At 47.9% G+C, this 16,562-nt stretch overlaps 3 protein-coding genes and 1 pseudogene across 5 annotated transcripts in view; 2 read left to right on the forward strand and 2 right to left on the reverse strand.

Annotated features, from left to right (window-relative positions):
* The window catches only part of LOC119849401 (zinc finger protein 883-like), a 273,312-nt gene extending 257,445 nt beyond the window's left edge, over positions 1-15,867 (reverse strand). The window contains exon 1 of the mRNA XM_043503852.1: positions 15,754-15,867. The gene's annotated coding sequence lies outside the window, so the exon portion shown is untranslated. The remainder of the gene's footprint in view (positions 1-15,753) is intronic.
* Positions 1-16,562, forward strand: part of LOC119849428 (zinc finger protein OZF-like) — a 776,365-nt gene that overhangs the window by 557,881 nt on the left and 201,922 nt on the right. The window lies entirely within an intron of this gene.
* Positions 1-16,562, reverse strand: part of LOC119849371 — a 1,398,949-nt pseudogene that overhangs the window by 526,784 nt on the left and 855,603 nt on the right.
* LOC119849376 (zinc finger protein 420-like) overlaps positions 1-16,562 on the forward strand; it is a 3,142,523-nt gene that overhangs the window by 321,547 nt on the left and 2,804,414 nt on the right. The window lies entirely within an intron of this gene.

Genomic DNA, 16,562 nt, shown 5'->3' on the forward strand with positions numbered 1-16,562 from the left:
CACAGACCCAGAAGGAGAATGTTTAATTGGATCTAAAACCATGTGATCATTCTTTGTTTAAACCCCATATTTCATCTATAGGCAAAGCCACCTCCTGTCTTTTTCCTTTTGAGTTGGGATTGGTTTTGGATGGGAAGGCTGGTTATTTTTTTCCATTATGATGATGCTAAAACTTTCCTAAATCACATGATTCAGTAATTGTGAGATAACATGGAGTGAAGCAGGTTTCAAAGGATGAGAGGAGAAGATGATGGGAGAATCGGTTGTCCTGATTCTGAGTCATCAGGTGTATCCTGCTCTGGAATTTAACTTCCTGTGAAACCAAAAGGTTCTTACCCCTCGGTGAGAGCTGGGTTTTTCCTCTCTCTCCTGAAGGCCATTTGGTTACATAAATAGATATTAGTTTTGTTTGACTGAATGTAACAGATTTCCTGGGGACTTTGAGCCAAATGGTAAAATAGACTCTCTTTTTTTTCTTTTTCTTTTGCTATTTTCCCACCCTGCCATGATGACATGGAGAAAGTCCAAGTGCAGTTCAGTCAACAACAGAGCATACTCCAAGTTATTGGACATGCTAACAAAGCAATAGTAGCGTGTTTAAATCTCTGCTCTGAAACTGTAATCTACAGCAGACTCCAAACTGTGCAACTAACTGAAGCAAGTTCAGATGATCACAGTGGTGTTCAATTGTTCAGGTCAATATTGTCTCAGGCGATCCATGGAGAGAATTCCAAAGTAAGAGGCATGGAACTGTGCAAGATCCCCTTGTATTTGGTTCTCAAACTGGTTGTGTCCCAGGCCCTACAGGAGGTTACTCCTGAAGATCTCACCTGGCTAATCTTGTGAATTAGGAAACGTTGTCCCGAACTACGCAGATGTGGAGGAAAGAGAAGTGGTGCTTTGCTGAACTCACCCTTTCTAGTTGCTGCAATTTGTATAAAATGAAATCAGTGTTGAATGTGAGACAGCTGCAGAAAAATAACTTTTTTCTCATAGAAACCCCACCTCTGGTAACTCAGTGAGACTCAGATACAGGGTTGTAATCTGGTTCCTAATTTAGATCAATGACAGCATCTTAAAGCAATAAACTGTTTGAAAGGCCATTCTTCACTAAAATTACCCAGATTTTGGGTGGTCTGGTAAACGATTTTACCATGGAGAAGTGTAAATTTACCCTGACAAAGGCAAAGGATAAAATACATAGAAATAACAGGCACGCACTTGTTCATGTTCACCCCAGAGAAGAAGCTGTGGTGCACTATGACCCAGGTCAAACTGTTTTTGGAATACCATGGCTGCTACTCTGAAGATTGCCTAGTACAGTGGCACTGATTACACCCCCAAAGGATGCCAGGGTTAGATTGGGAACAATTGTCCTCTACTACTGAGATCCAAAGTTCCATGAGGCAAAGTGAGAAATGGTTGATGCCTTCAGAGGAGATTCCTTCCCCATGGATCCCAGACTGGCTGCCTGGTCGGACAACAAGGACTTTCGTGCTGTGGAAGGGATGGTAACCAATGAAGAAATGAATGGGTCAGGCCCAGAGTTCAGACTGCAGCATTTACAAATCTTGTGTCCTAATTCTATGCTTTTGTCTCTTAATTTTGCTCCTGTGTATTATACATTTGGACCACTTCTCCTCCACCTCCTGCTATTTTGGAAGATTACAAAGTGTGAAAAAAAGTACAGGCTTTTTTTATCATTATGCAAACCTGCCCTCCGATGAAGTGAGCTGTAGCTCATGAAAACTTATGCTCAAATAAATTTGTTAGTCTCTAAGGTGCCACAAGTACTCCTTTTCTCTCTGCCCTCCTAGGAGACACTTTCTATCAACACTTATGGCAGAAGACCCAGAGATAAATGAACTTTCAGAAGTGGAATGAATCTATATTGGGGTAAACCATAATGACTCACTTGGTCTCAACTGGGATTTCAAAGGAAACTAACACATATCATAGAATCATAGAAGATTAGGGTTGGAAGAGACCTCAGGAGGTCATCTAGTCCAACCCCCTGCTCAAAGCACAACCAATCCCCAACTAAATCATCCCAGCTAGGGCTTTCTCAAGCCAGGCCTCAAAAACCTCCAAGGATGGAGATTCCACCACCTCCCTAGGGAATCCATTCCAGTACTTCACCACCCTCCTAGTGAAATAGTGTTTCCTAATATCCAACCTAGACCTCCCCCACTGCAACTTGAGACCATTGCTCCTTGTTCTGTCATCTGCCACCACTGAGAACAGCCTAGCTCCAACCTCTTTGGAACCCCCCTTCAGGTAATTGAAGGCTGCTATCAAATTCCCCCTCAGTCTTTTCTTCTGCAAACTAAATAAGCCCAGTTCCCTCAGCCTCTCCTCGTAAGTCTTGTGCCCCAGCCCCCTAATCATTTTTGTTGCCCTCCACTGGACCCTCTCCAATTTGTCCACATTCCTTCTGTAGTGTGGGGGTGCAAAACTGGATGCAGTACTCCAGATGTGGCCTCACCAGTGCCGAATAGAGAGGAATAATCACTTCCCTTGATCTGCTGGCAATGCTCCTACTAATGCAGCCCAATATGCCATTAGCCTTCTTGGCAACAAGGGCACACTGTTGACTCATATCCAGCTTCTTGTACACTGTAATCCCTAGGTCCTTTTCTGCAGAACTGCCATTTTTGCCAATCAGTCCCCAGCCTGTAGCATTGCATGAGATTCTTCCATCCTAAGTGCAGGACTCCTCACTTGTCCTTGTTGAACTCATCAGATTTCTTTTGGCCTAATCCTCCAATTTGTCTAGGTCACTCTGGACCCTATCCCTCCCCTCCGACCTCTCCCCCCAGCTTAGTGTTATCCGTGAACTTGCTGAGAGTACAATCCATTTCATCCTCCAGATCATTAATGAAGATGCTGAACAAAACCGGTCCCAGGTCATTGTCCCTCTGTCCCAATGCAAAGTAATGCACATTGGAAAACATAATCCTAACTATACATATACAATGATGGGGTCTAAATTAGCAGTTACCATTCAAGAAAGTCATTGTGGATAGTTCTCTGAAATCATCAACTCAATGTGCAGCGGCAGTCAAAAAAGTGAACAGAATGTTGGGAATCATCAAGAAAGGGATAGATAATAAGTCAGAAAATATCATATTGCCTCTATATAAATCCATGGTACACCCATACCTTGAATACTAGTACAGATGTGGTCACTCCATCTCAAAACAGATATATTGGAATTGGAAAAGGTTCAGAAAAGGGCAACAAAAATGATTAGGGGTATAGAACATCTTCCAATTGAGGAGAGATTAATAAGAGTGGGACTTTTCAGCTTGGAAAAGAGGCGACTAAGGGGGGATATGATAGAGGTCTATAAAATCATGAGTGGTATAGAGAAAGTAAATAAGTGTTATTTGCTCCTTCTCATAATACAAGAACAAGGGGCCACCAAATGAAATTAATAGGTAGCAGGTTTAAAACAAACACAAGAAAATATTTTTTCATGCAACGCACTGTCAACCTCTGGAACTCCTTGCCAGAGGGTATTGTGAAGGCCAATAATATAATGGGGTTCAAAAGGGAGCTAGATAGATTCATGGAAGATAGGTCCATCAATGGATATTATAGCCAGGATGGGCAGGAATGGTGTCCCTAACCTCTGTTTGCCAGAAGCTGGGATTGTGTGACAGGGCATGGATCACTTGATGATAACCTGTCTGTTCATTCCCTTTGGGACACCTGCCATTGGCCACTGTCAGAGGACAGGATACTGGGCTTGATGGACCTTTGGTCTGACACAGTATGGCCATTCTTATGTCCTGTCCCCCCTAACCCCAAACTGCAAACTGGGATATGGTGCACCAGTGCCAATCAGAATGCACTAGTGTAAATTCTGTTTATACTAAGGGTTTGCACCATAGCCTTAAACACCAGTGTGGCAGAGACCTTCATACCCAAAACAGCAGTACAGTGGCACTAGAACTGGGATCTATTTCTAGCTCTGTCAGGGACAGCCTGGGTTGTTAGGATATAGATATTCAAGCCTGCCTGTAAAGGCCTATACTTTAAGAATGTAGGTATATGTTTATCATTTAGCTAGTAATAGAGGTATACAAGAAAGAATCTGTGTAAGGGCCTTCTCTCATCGTGACAGTCTGAGGCCCTGTTCTTAGGCCAATGCCTTTGGCTAAGCAGTAGAGGCAGCCATAAGCTGGGAAGCGACCGGTCACATCCTCACATTCCAAACGAGTCAATATGGGGCTGTTAGGAAGGTGATCCGATCTATCACCTCCAGAGAAAGGGAAGAGCCTAGAAGATGTAAAAGGAAATTTAGGTTGACCATTGTCTGTCTGGTAAGAACTAACTTAACAATAGACACAACTGGGAAACCCTTATGTCTTTATAGATGTAGTTGTGAAATCCTCACTTCTGTATTGTTTTGTCATTATAGTTCCCACTTTGCTATTGTTTATTTACATGGTCTCTGTCTGGTTCTGTGATTGTTTCTGTCTGCTGTACAATTAATTTTGCTGGGTGTAAACTAATTAAGGTGGTGGGATATAATTGGTTAGCTATTCATGTTACAATATGTTAAGATTGGTTAGTTAAATTTCAGTAGAATAATTGGTTACGGTATAGCTAAGAATATTACCATATAAATTAGGGGCAAACAGGAAGTAAGTTGGGATTTGAAAATAAGGAAAAAGGAACTTGGATTTAAGCTTGCTGGAAGTTCACCCCAATAAACATCCAATTGCTTGCACCTTCGGACTTCGTGTATTGTTGCTCTCTGTTCATGCGAGAAGGACCAGGGAAGTGGGAGAGTGAAGGAATAAGCTCTCTAACATGGGTGACCTTGGACACATCAATGTTTCTCCTCCCAACATTAGTCTATTTACCCAGCTGCCAACTCACGGGGTCTCCTCTCTCTCCAGAGCCGTTCACCACCAAAATCTGTGTGGGTGTCTGTGACGTTCTATACCTTGTACCTATACTGTAACCCCCGTACTCCTCATTTTCATATAATCGTGATCTTACATATAAAGCGTGCCTTGTAAGGTAACAGGAAAAAAGTTATGATCTGCTGAAAGTCATTTCTCTATCCATATATGAGTCTCATTCATGCATATGAAGTAATGAGAATTGTGTTGTATGGTGGTCACTAAAGCATGCTCTAAGCTGAGGAATCACATAGATCTTAGCTCCCCAGAGGCAACAGCAAGGAAAGTATCCAATGCATGGGCGGGGTATCAAAGAACCCATCAACAGCCATTGTCCAGCAATGGAACTACAATGCAATGACTCACCTGCATAAGGCCGCACCAGGGGAATTGCTCAACCTTGCTTGGAAAGACTCAGCAATGCCCCACAGATATGCCTGGACTTGTGTTCTACAAGCACATGGACTAAGGGTATAAGACAGACAAAGTAGACACATACTGGGCCCTTCCCCTGCCCTCACCTATGCTGCAAGCAACTAAGACCCTGAGAAGAAGGCAAACTTCAACACAGGAGATTGTTACTTAAACCTGGGCCAAACCTGTATATTAAGGACTGCAATGGGGTGAAAAAAACTGCTTAATTTAGTTGTTGCCCAGTCTAATAGGGTTGAGAGTTTAGACTGCGTGCTTATATTTTATTTTGGTAACCACTCTGACTTGTTATGCTTTGACTTATTATCACTTAAAATCTATCTTTAGAGTTAATACATCTGTTTGTTTATTCTATCTGAAGCAGTGTGTTTGGTTTGAAGTGTGTCAGAGACTCCCCCTGGGATAAATAACCTGGTATATATCAATTTCTTTGTTAAATTGATGAACTCAAATATGCTTGCAGCGACCAGTGAGCATAACTGGACACTGCAAGATGGAGGTTCCCAGGGTTGTGTCTGGGACTGGAGATATTGGCTAGTATCATTTGGTTGCAAGTAGCTGGGAGCAACTTACATGCCAGAGGCTGTGCATGACCAGCCCAGGAGTGGGGGTTCTCACAGCAGAGCAGGTTACGGCTGGCTCCCAGAGTCAAAGTTTGGAGTGACCGGTCCAGATAACATCAGAGGGGAATGTCACAGTGTCCCCAGAGCTAAGGTAGTTCAGCTCTGGAATAGTCTTACAAGAGTGGCTGTGGAGTCTCTCTCCCTGGAAGTTTTGAAGAACAGGTAGGACAAAAATCTCTATCAGAGGTAATCTACATATACTTGGTCCTGCCTCGGCAGAGAGAACTGGACTTGATGACATCTTGAGATCCTGTCCAGCCCTACATTTCTACGATGCTATGCAATATATACGTATAAATACACAACATACATAAAAAAACCTCACCACAACATAATGTCAGGCAATTCAGAAAAACAACAATCAAAAACAAAAAACTATATTCCACAGTATAAAATGACACAATACAAAGGAGAGGAAAGCAACACAATGCAAACTAACACACCCTAGGACAAAAGTACACAATGGAAGAGAGCTCAGCTCAAACCAGCACAACACAGGCACCAAGCAACCTGAGGCAAAACAATGCATCATAAAACTATGCAACACAACATGGTGCGATCCCAGTTCCAAATGGCACCATGCAAAACAGCTCAGCATAGAACAAGACACAGCACAAAAGAGAATTATTTCAATGTAGGCATGGAAGGGATTTTGAGAGGTCTTCTACTCAAGCCTCCTTTGATGAGTCAGGACCAAGTATCCCTAGACCAGGGATAGGCAACCTATGGCAAGTGTGTCAAAGGCAGCACACGAGGTGATTTTCAGTGGCACTCACACTGCTTGGGTCCTGGCCACCAGTCCAGGGGGCTCTGCATTTTAATTTAATTTTAAATGAAACATTTTAAAAATCTTATTTACTTTACATACAACAATAGTTTAGTTATATATTATAGACTTATAGAAAGAGACCTTCTAAAAACGTTAAAATGTATTACTGGCAGGCAAAACCTTAAATTAGAGTGAATAAATGAAGACTTGACACACCACTTCTGAAAGGTTGCCGACCCCTGCCCTAGACATTCCGAGACTGGTGTACCTCTAACCTGATCTTAAAAACCTCCAATGAAGGAAATTCCACAGCCTCCTTTGGAAGCCAATGCAAGGCAAACACTCAGGCCAAAACAACACTGTACACACACACACTGGGCTTGGGCTTAAGGGGAGAGGCAAGAATTCAAACAATCTGGGTTGAGCTCCCAGTTTTGTCCCAAATTCCGCATGCAAACTTGGACAAATTACTTCAGCTCTCTGAGCTTCAGTTTCCCCATCTGTAAAATGGAGAGTAGGCGCCCACCATTTGCCGATTTAGCCTTTCAGCTTTTTGTGACAAGGACTCTCTGTCATTGTGGGCATGTCTGCACTGTAGTTAGACACCAGTGGCTGGCCTGTGCCCCCTGACTTGGGCTCATGTCTCAGTCTGTGGGATTGTTTAATTGTGGTGTAGATGTTCCGGCTTGGGATGCAGTCCAAGGTCTGGCACCGTCCCACCTCACTGGGTCCTACAGCCTGGCTCCAGTCTGAGCCCAGACATCTACACTGCAATTAAACAGCCCCTTCACCTGAGACCTGTGACCCTGACTCAGCTGGCATGGGCCAGCTGTAGGTTTTTAATGGCAGTGTTGACACACCCTCGGTGTCTGTTCAGCACCTGTCACAATGGGGACCCTTCTCTTGGTCAGTGTCTGTGCAGAACCCTACACAACAGGGGGCCTGATCTCAGTCAGGGGCTCTGCCACTCCCGGCATTACAGGATCCCTGATTTTGTTTGGGGTCCCTGCAGCACCTGGCAAAATGTGGGGCCAGGATCTCTGTCAGGGTCTGTGCAGTGCCCAGTACAGTGGTGGTACTTGATCTCGGTCGGGGTCAGTGCAGGGCCAGACCCAACGGGGACACAGACCTCAGTGGAAGTCTCTGAAGTGCCCAGCACAATGGAGGCAGCAATCTGGACTGCAGTCTTGCGCTGCCTGGCACAAGTGGGGGCCGTGAGCTGAGTTTGGATCTCAGTTTTACCTGTCAGAATGGGGGACCTGATGTAAGTTGGGCTCTCTACAGTGCCCAGCACAACAGGGGCACAGATCTCAGTTGGGCAGATCTCCACAGCACTTGTCACAACAGTGGGATCTGACCTCACTTGCAGTGCTGGCAGAACAGGGCCCAGATCTCAGTCAGGGTCACTGTAGCACCCAGCACAACAAGGTCCCTGCTCTCTGTAGGGGTCCGTGCAGTTCCTTGCACAACAAGTGCCCTAAACTTGGTCAGGGTTTGTGCAGTGCCCGGCCCACGGGGGGACCTGATCTCAGGCAGGGCTTCAGCCATGCTCAGTACAATAAGAGCCCTGATCTCAGTCAGACACGTGGAGAGAAAAGTGGGAATTTCAAGAATTTGATATCAGTATTTCAGAACTGAGGAGAAAATAGGACACAAACTAAATATTTACTAATATGAGGGAAGCACCAAGGTCTGGGGAGATTTTATGTCACCATTCAACAGTTCAAGAGAAAGGAAAAGAAATTTGAGGGGATTATACAGCGATATTCAATCAAAACCAGCGTGGGATGGATTCTTCTTGCCTAACGCACATGGCCAGCAGGGAGTTCTGGGTGATGTGGCTTTCACAGGGGAAAGGAGTGGGGCTGGAGTCAGAAGGTCACTGGCTGTGGGGAGGGGCAGGCAGTGGGGTCTGGAAATGTGATTAGCAGGCGGTGTCTTGGGGGGTTGGGGGGGGCTGCGGGGTTGGGCAGGGTGGGGGAGGGGAAGTAGCTGGGGCTGGGAAACCTGGGGCTGGGCCTTCTCCATGGGGGGGGGGATGCTTGCTCCACCCTCCCCTTCCTGGGCCTTTCCAGGCCCTGTGGCCAGCAGAGAGAGCCCCCCCCCAGCCCAGCCCAGCCCAGCCCAGCGGTATCCTTGTTTCAGGGCTCTGCCTGCCTCTGCCCATTAACCAGAGGTGAAAGTAAGCTGGTCCAGTACGCCAGACCGGCTTCCCCAGGCTGGAGCTTTAAAGGGACCAGGGCTCCCTGCAGTGGCCAGAGCCCCAGGCCCTTTAAAGTGCCCCCCCCAAGCTCCAATGCCGGAGCCCCCAGACCCTTTAAAGCACCACCTGAGCCCTGCTGCAGGAGCCCTGGGGTAGCGGCAGCTGGGCTCCGGCAGTAATTTAAAAGGCCTGGAGCTCCGCTGCAGTAGCGGTCGCCAGAGCCCGGGGCCCTTTATATCACCCCTGGGGCTCCCTGCTGCCGGTAGCTCCAGGAGTGATTTAAAAGCCCAGGGGCTCCCAGCTGCAGCTGGAGCCCTGGGGCCTTTAAATCTTGATTGAAAGGGCTCGGGTATTTAAAGGCCACGCCTCTTCCAGTTGAGGCCACGCCCCCCTGCTCAGGACTCCAGAGTACTGGTAAATCCTTTAAGTTACTCTCACCCCTGCCATTAATCCTCTTCCCATTTCAGAAATCACTCAAGTGAACAATTTCTCACCCAAACAAGGACAAATCACTACAGGTAAAAATGGGAGGAAACAGCCCAAACCTGAGATTTGAATGGGACGTTGGTGAAGTGGAGAGAAAATGGGGTACAATCAGTGGAGGAGAACAGAGACTTTCTCAGGAATTTGTGGGGAGGGATCACCATGGATGTTGATCATTACTATCTAGAGAGAAAGGGGGCAGGACTGGAGAGGATGGTGTCCCCACAGAAGCAGGCAGCAGTAAATCTGAGGGGATCTCAGCCTCCCCGATTCTCTCCCTGCTCCTCGGGGGTCACCTGCTCTTCTTCTCTCCATCATGTCCTGGCTACACAGACATTTTTCCATCTGCCCCTTTCCCCAGGTCTCCCCCCTCCCCTCCCATCTTTTCCTTCCCTCCCGGTCTCACTTCTCCCCTGCCTGGCAGGCCCCCGCCCAGAACTGGACACAATACTACAGTTGAGGCCTAATCAACGCAGAGTAGAGCGGACATCCCAGAGTGATGTTCAATTTTTTTGCAGCAGCATTACACTGTTCACTCATATTTAGCTTGTGGTCCACTAGGACCCCCAGATCCCTTTCCACAGGAAGTCATTTCCCATTTTGTATGCGTGCAGCTTGTTATCATTCACAAACTTTGTAATTATACTCTCTATGCCATTATCTCAATCATTGGTTAAGATTTTGAATAGAAACTTACCCGGAACTGATCCCTGGAGAACCCCACTCATTATGCCCTTTCAGCCTGTGAATCACTGATAACTACTGTTGGAACTGTTTTCAGACTAGTTTTGCACCCATCTTATTTTAGCTCCATCTAGGTTGCATTTCCATAGTTTGTTTATGAGAAGGTCATGGGAGACAGTATCAAAAGCCTTACTAAAGGCAAGACAGACCATGTCGACCACTTCCCCCCATCCACAAGGCTTGTTACACTGTTAAAGAAAGCTATCAGTTTGGTTTTACATGCGAGACTGCTTGAATTAGCTACATCAGATGTCCTTTTTTAGCAAAGTAGGACCTGTCAATGCTGCAGGTAGCCCGATCCTACAAATAACATTTTCACACACACTCACATGTAAGAAACTGCAATCTGTAGGGATGTGCTATCTGTAATACTGCAATCTGATTAAGCTAATTCCTACAGATTGCAGTTTCTCACAGCGTAGGTATGTGAGACTGCTACCTGAAGCAATTAGCTAAATCAGATGGCTTTTTTTTTTTTTTTTTTTTTTTTTTTTTTTAAAGCAAAGTAGGACCTGTCGCTGCTCCATATGTTTCTGGATGGTACAAGGCCTTGGAATCTAATCATGGAATCATAGAATATCAGGGTTGGAAGGGACCTCTGGAGGTTATCTAGTCCAACCCTCTGCTCAAAGCAGGACCAATCCCCAACTAAATCATCCCAGCCAGGACTTTGTCAAGCCTGACCTTAAAATCTTCAAAGGAAGGAGATTCCACCACCTCCCTAGGTAACCCATTCCAGTGCTTCACCACTCTCCTAGTGAAAAAGTTTTTTCCTAATATCCAACCTAAGCCTCCCCCACTGAAACTTGAGACCATTACTCCTTGTTCTGTCATCTGCCACCACTGAGAATAGCCTAGATCCATCCTCTTTGGAAGCCCCTTTCAGGTAGTTGAAAGCAGCTATCAAATCTCCCCTCATTCTTCTCTTCTCCAGACTAAACAAGCCCAGTTCCCTCAGCCTGTCCTCGTAAGTCATGTGCTCCAGCCCCCTAATAATTTTTGTTCCCCTCAGCTGGACTCTTTCCAATTTTTCCACATCCTTCTTATCATGTGGGGCCCAAAACTGGACACAGTACTCCAGATGAGGCCTCACCAATACCGAATGGGGGGAATGATCACATCCCTCCATCTGCTGGCAATGCTTCTACTTATACAGCCCAAAATGCCATTAGTCGTCTTGGCAACAAGGGCACACTGTTGACTCATATCCAGCTTCTCATCCACTGTAACCCCTAGGTCCTTTTCTGCAGAAGTGCTGCCTAGCCACTCAGTCCCTAGTTTGTAGCAGTGCATGGGATTCTTTCACCCTAAGTTCAGGACTCTGCACTTGCCCTTGTTGAACCTCATCAGATTTCTTTTGGACCAATTCTCTAATTTGTCTAGGGCCCTCTGTATCCTATCCCTACCCTCTAGCGTATCTACCACTCCTCCCAGTTCAGTGTCATCAGCAAACTTGCTGAGGGTGCAATCCACTCCATCCTCCAGATCATTAATGTAGATATTGAACAAAACTAGCCCCAGGACCGACCCTTGTGGCACTCCGCTTGATACCAGCTGCCAACTAGACATGGAACCATTGATCACTACCCATTGAGCCTGACGATCCAGCCAGCTTTCTTTCCACCTTATAGTCCATTCATCCAGCCCATACTTCTTTAACTTGCTGGCAAGAATACTGTGGGAGACCATGTCAAAAGCATTGCTAAAGTCAAGGAATAATACATCTACTGCTTTCCCCTCATCCACAGAGCCAGTTATCTTCTCATAGAAGGCAATTAGGTTAGTCAGGCATGACTTGCTCTTGGTGAATACATGCTGACTGTTCCTGAACACTTTCCTCTCTTCTAAGTGCTTCAGAATGGATTCCTTGAGGACCTGCTCCATGATTTTTCCAGGGACTGAGGTGAGGTTGACTGACCTGTAGTTCCCCGGATCCTTCTCCTTCCCTTTTTTAAAGATGGGCACTACATTAGCCTTTTTCCAGTCATCCAGGACCTCCCCTGATCACCATGAGTTTTCAAAGATAATGGCCAATGGCTCTGCAATCACATCCGCCAACTCCTTTAGCACTCTCGGATGCAGCGCATCTGGTCCCATGGACTTGTGTTCGTCCAGCTTTCCTAAATAGTCCTGAACCACTTCTTTCTCCACAGAGGGCTGGGCACCTCCTCCCCATGCTGTGCTGCCCAGTGCAGCAGTCCGGGAGCTGACCTTGTTTGTGAAGACAGAGGCAAAAAAAGCATTGAGTATGTTAGCTTTTTCCACATCCTCTGTCACTAGGTTGCCTCCCTCATTCAGTAAAGGGCCCACATTTTCCTTGACTTTCGTCTTGTTGCTAACATACCGAATGTATACACATTAACCCTCATGGGGCACATCACTATACAAAAAAAGTTGTGTCTCTTGCTGTAGTGGGGTGGCTTCCCCTCTCCGATAAGCAGGGGGTTAAAAGCAGCAAAGTTAGGCTGATTGGGGAACGCAGCTACAGCTGTGGCCAGCTCAATTAAGGCCCAGCTGGCCCTGATAAGAGGGCTGTGGGCCAGAAGCTAGAGAAGTCTCACTCTAGTCCTCGAGTGAGACTTCTCCATTCTATTCTAGAATATTCTATTTTATGAGTGGGAAAGGAAGCGGGGTACCTGAAGCAGAGCAGGGCCAGGGCAAGGGGAGCTGGGGAGCTCCAGCCTGGTAAACCCCCAGGCTGCAGGCCTTGATGAATGCCTGTGAAAAGGTACTGGGGCTGCAGAGGGGCAGCCTGGGAATAGGCAAATGCAGCAGGTCCTAACCCTTTGCCAATGATAAGTGGCCATGAGAGACTGGAGTCTGCCCCAGTAAGCAGGGGCTAGATGATGACTGGCAGTAGCCATTGAGGCAAGGTGGGTTTAGAGAGCTAGGGGTTGATATAGTAACCGTAGTGATTCTATGCTGACATAACTTGATTTAATACACACTTAAAGTATAGATATGGCCTTAGGTATATTAAATGTTTGGGAGAGGTAACAGGAACAGTGTGAGGGCAGACTAAGATTCATTCAGGTGTTTAGGCTCAAGGCATTGGAACTGGCCTTACTGCACCCTACAGGTTCAGGAACAAAGAGGCATATAAAAAAGAGAGATCATTATTTATTAAAATTTCTTGACTCTAGGGTGTATAACTCATGATTTTAGAATTTTTGTGGTTGTAAAGATATCTTGGGGTTGTAGATGTGTGTTCATTATATTTTGAAAGGCAAAACTATGAATGGGTTGAACAAAGAATTAGATCAGTCCGTCAGGATAAGTACATTGGCTATTAGCCAAGATAATCAGGGATGCAGACCCATGCTCTGCATGTCCCTAAACCGTCCTTTGACTGCCAGATGCTGGGAGTGGACAATGGAATGGTTCACTGAGTCACTGCCTGGTCTCATAATTCCCTTAGAAGCACCTGGCATTGGCCACTGTCACGAGACAGGATACTAGATTAGGCAGACTATTGGTCTGACCCACGATGGCAGTTGTAATTTTCTGCAAAAATTACAAGAGATTTTTTTCCAGGGAGAAAGATGTTATAGGAGACAGTATACTGCCTTTATTGAATATTTGAGAATCAAGTTGTACACAATGGCATGTGGAAAAATACCAAGGCCTAGACTGAGAGGCAAAATAACAGTTGCAAAAATGCAATCCCCATTGGTGGATTGACTCAAAACTGTTTTGACACTAGGCTAGAAATTCAGTCATCTCTAAAATGAGAAGAAAAAATTAAATTTAAAAATTCAGGCAATCCCAGCAGGAGATAAGACAACTTGGGAAACTGCTAGGAGACTCTATGCAATCAGATAGAGTGATGAGGGATTTTTTGTTTCTGAGGGGATATATGTAAAATTTTTCACTGAATTAAGTCTCAGGGATTATCTACACTGGGAAGTTAAAGTGTTCTAACTTGCTGGCTCAGGGGTATGAAAAATCACCCACCCGAGCACAGCAAGTTTGAGCGCTTTAAAGAGCTAGTGCGGACAGGCTCAGCTCCCAGTGCTCAGAGCTAATCCCCTCGTCAAGGTGGATTACCAGGAGCACTGGCACCCGTGCCAGGGCCTTGAACTTTGTAGTGTAGACACAGCCTCCATAGGTTAGATAAGACAAAGAGGAATTGCATTGACAAGGCAGTGGGATGCCTGTGCCTTTAAGAACCCAGCCTTGGGAAGCCGATGCTGAGAGGTAGAATCATAGAATATCAGGATTGGAAGGAACCTCAGGAGGTCATCTAGTCCAACCCCCTGCTCAAAGGACCAATCCCCAACTAAATCATCCCAGCCAGGGCTTCGTTAAGCCTGACCTTAAAAACTTCTAAGGAAGAGGATTCCACCACCTCCCTAGGTAACGCGTTCCAGTGCTTCACCACCCTCCTAGTGAAAAAATGTTTCCTAATATCCAACCTAAACCTCCCCCACTGCAACTTGAGACCATTGTTCCATATTCTGTCATCTGCCACCACTGAGAACAGTCTAGATCGATCCTCTTTGGACCCCCCTTTCAGGTAGTTGAAAGCAGCTATCAAATCCCCCCCTCACTCTTCTCTTCTGACTAAACAATCTCAGTTCCCTCAGCCTCTCCTCATAAGTCATGTGTTCCAATCCCCTAATCATTTTTGATGCCCTCCGCTGGACATTTTCCAATTTTTCCACATCCTTCTTGGAGTGTGGGGCCCAAAATTGGATACAGTACTCCAGATGAGGCCTCACCAATGTCGAATAGAGGGGAACGATCACATCCTTGATCTGATGGCAATGCCCTTACTTATACATCCCAAAATGCCATTGGCCTTATTGGCAACAAGGGCACACTGTTGACTCATATCCAGCTTCTCGTCCACTGTAACTCCTAGGTCCTTTTCTGCAGAACTGCTGCCGAGCCATTTGGTCCCTAATCTGTAGTGGTGCATGGGATTCTTCCGTCCTAAGTGCAGGACTCTGCACTTGTCCTTGTTGAACCTCCTAAGATTTCTTTTGGCCCAATCCTCTAATTTGTCTAGATCCCTCTGTATCCTATCCCTACCCTCCAGCCTTTCTACCTCTCCTCCCAATTTAGTGTCATCTGCAAACTTGCTGAGGGTGCAATCTACACCATCCTCCAGATTATTTATGAAGATATTGAACAAAACTGGCCCGAGGACCGACCCTTGGGGCACTCCACTTGATACCGGCTGTGGGAGGGGAAATAAAAAAAGCCCCTCTCCCCCCCACATTGCAAACACTGGGGTCTCAGTCCCACTGGGGTAACTGTTACCCTGTCTGTGCCAGGTTTTGCCCTCTGTCAGCGCCTCACCCCGAGCTTATCTCCTGCTCCTCCCCACCAGCCCTGATTTTGCCCTTTGGCCCTCTCCTAATTCTGCCTCCAGCTGCTTGATGCCCCTGACCAGTAAATTTCCGCCCCCTGCTCCGACCCTGGGCACCCCCCTGCTCCCATTCGCCCCTTTTTAACCCCTGTAAATAGCAGTGAGCAGAATTTTAGGGCTAATAAGGGCAGGGGGAAGGGCAGTGGCTTCAGCGGGTGAACTGAGCATGCTCAAGGGAGCAGCCCCGCCCCCGGGGCTCGCTCCCGTACCTGGAGGCTGCAGCTCCGCAGCGGGGCGGGCGGAGCCCGGGGCGGCCCCAGGGCGGCTGCAGCGGGAGCAGGGCCCGGACCGGGCACGGGGGGGTTAATGAAGGTCTCCCCGGCTCAGACCCTTCGGCTCAGCGCAGCCCCGCAGGCGAGCTCTGCCTCTGCGCATGCCCGACTCTCCTTCCCCCGCCCCCTCCGCATCTGCGCATGCCCAGAGCCGAGCGAGACAAAACCCTCCTGCGGCCCCGGCAGCGGCTCCAACCGACCCGCACGAGCCAGGCAGAGCCGCGCGCCTCCGCAACCTGGCTCGTCCTCGGCCCCCCCCTGAACGTCACTTCCGCTCCCGGGAGAGTCAGGAACTACATCTCCCAGCCTGCCCCGGGGGGCGCTTCCGCCCGCCCCAGCACAGGTAAGGGAGGGCGCCGGCGTCAGCCTGACTCTCCCCGGCCCACGCCCCTCCCCCAGCCGGCGCCTCTGGACCCGCCGCGCCCGCAGCCCCCCCCCCCCCCGGCGCCTTCCCGCTTCTCAGGCGGGCTCTGGGGTCCCGGGGGGCGGGGCCTGGTCCCTCGCGGCCCCGCCCCTGGGCCCCGCCGCTGCGCTGCGGGGGGGGGAGCCGGGGAGCGCGGGCCGGGGCTGCCTCCGCCCCGGGGCCTCTGGCCCGGGGTCCGGGCCCCGCCCGCCCCGCCTCCCCTTGGCCAGAGCCAGGGGCTCCAGAGGGAGCGACCGGCCCCGGCGCCCGGGGGGACCCCGCGCAGCTGCTGGCAACGGGGGGGGGGCGAGTCCCGGGGCCGGTGTCGGGCAGCGGGTCACTG

Source organism: Dermochelys coriacea, chromosome 28 (genome assembly GCF_009764565.3).
Source record: "Dermochelys coriacea isolate rDerCor1 chromosome 28, rDerCor1.pri.v4, whole genome shotgun sequence".
In the NCBI taxonomy this organism is placed as follows: domain Eukaryota; kingdom Metazoa; phylum Chordata; order Testudines; family Dermochelyidae; genus Dermochelys; species Dermochelys coriacea.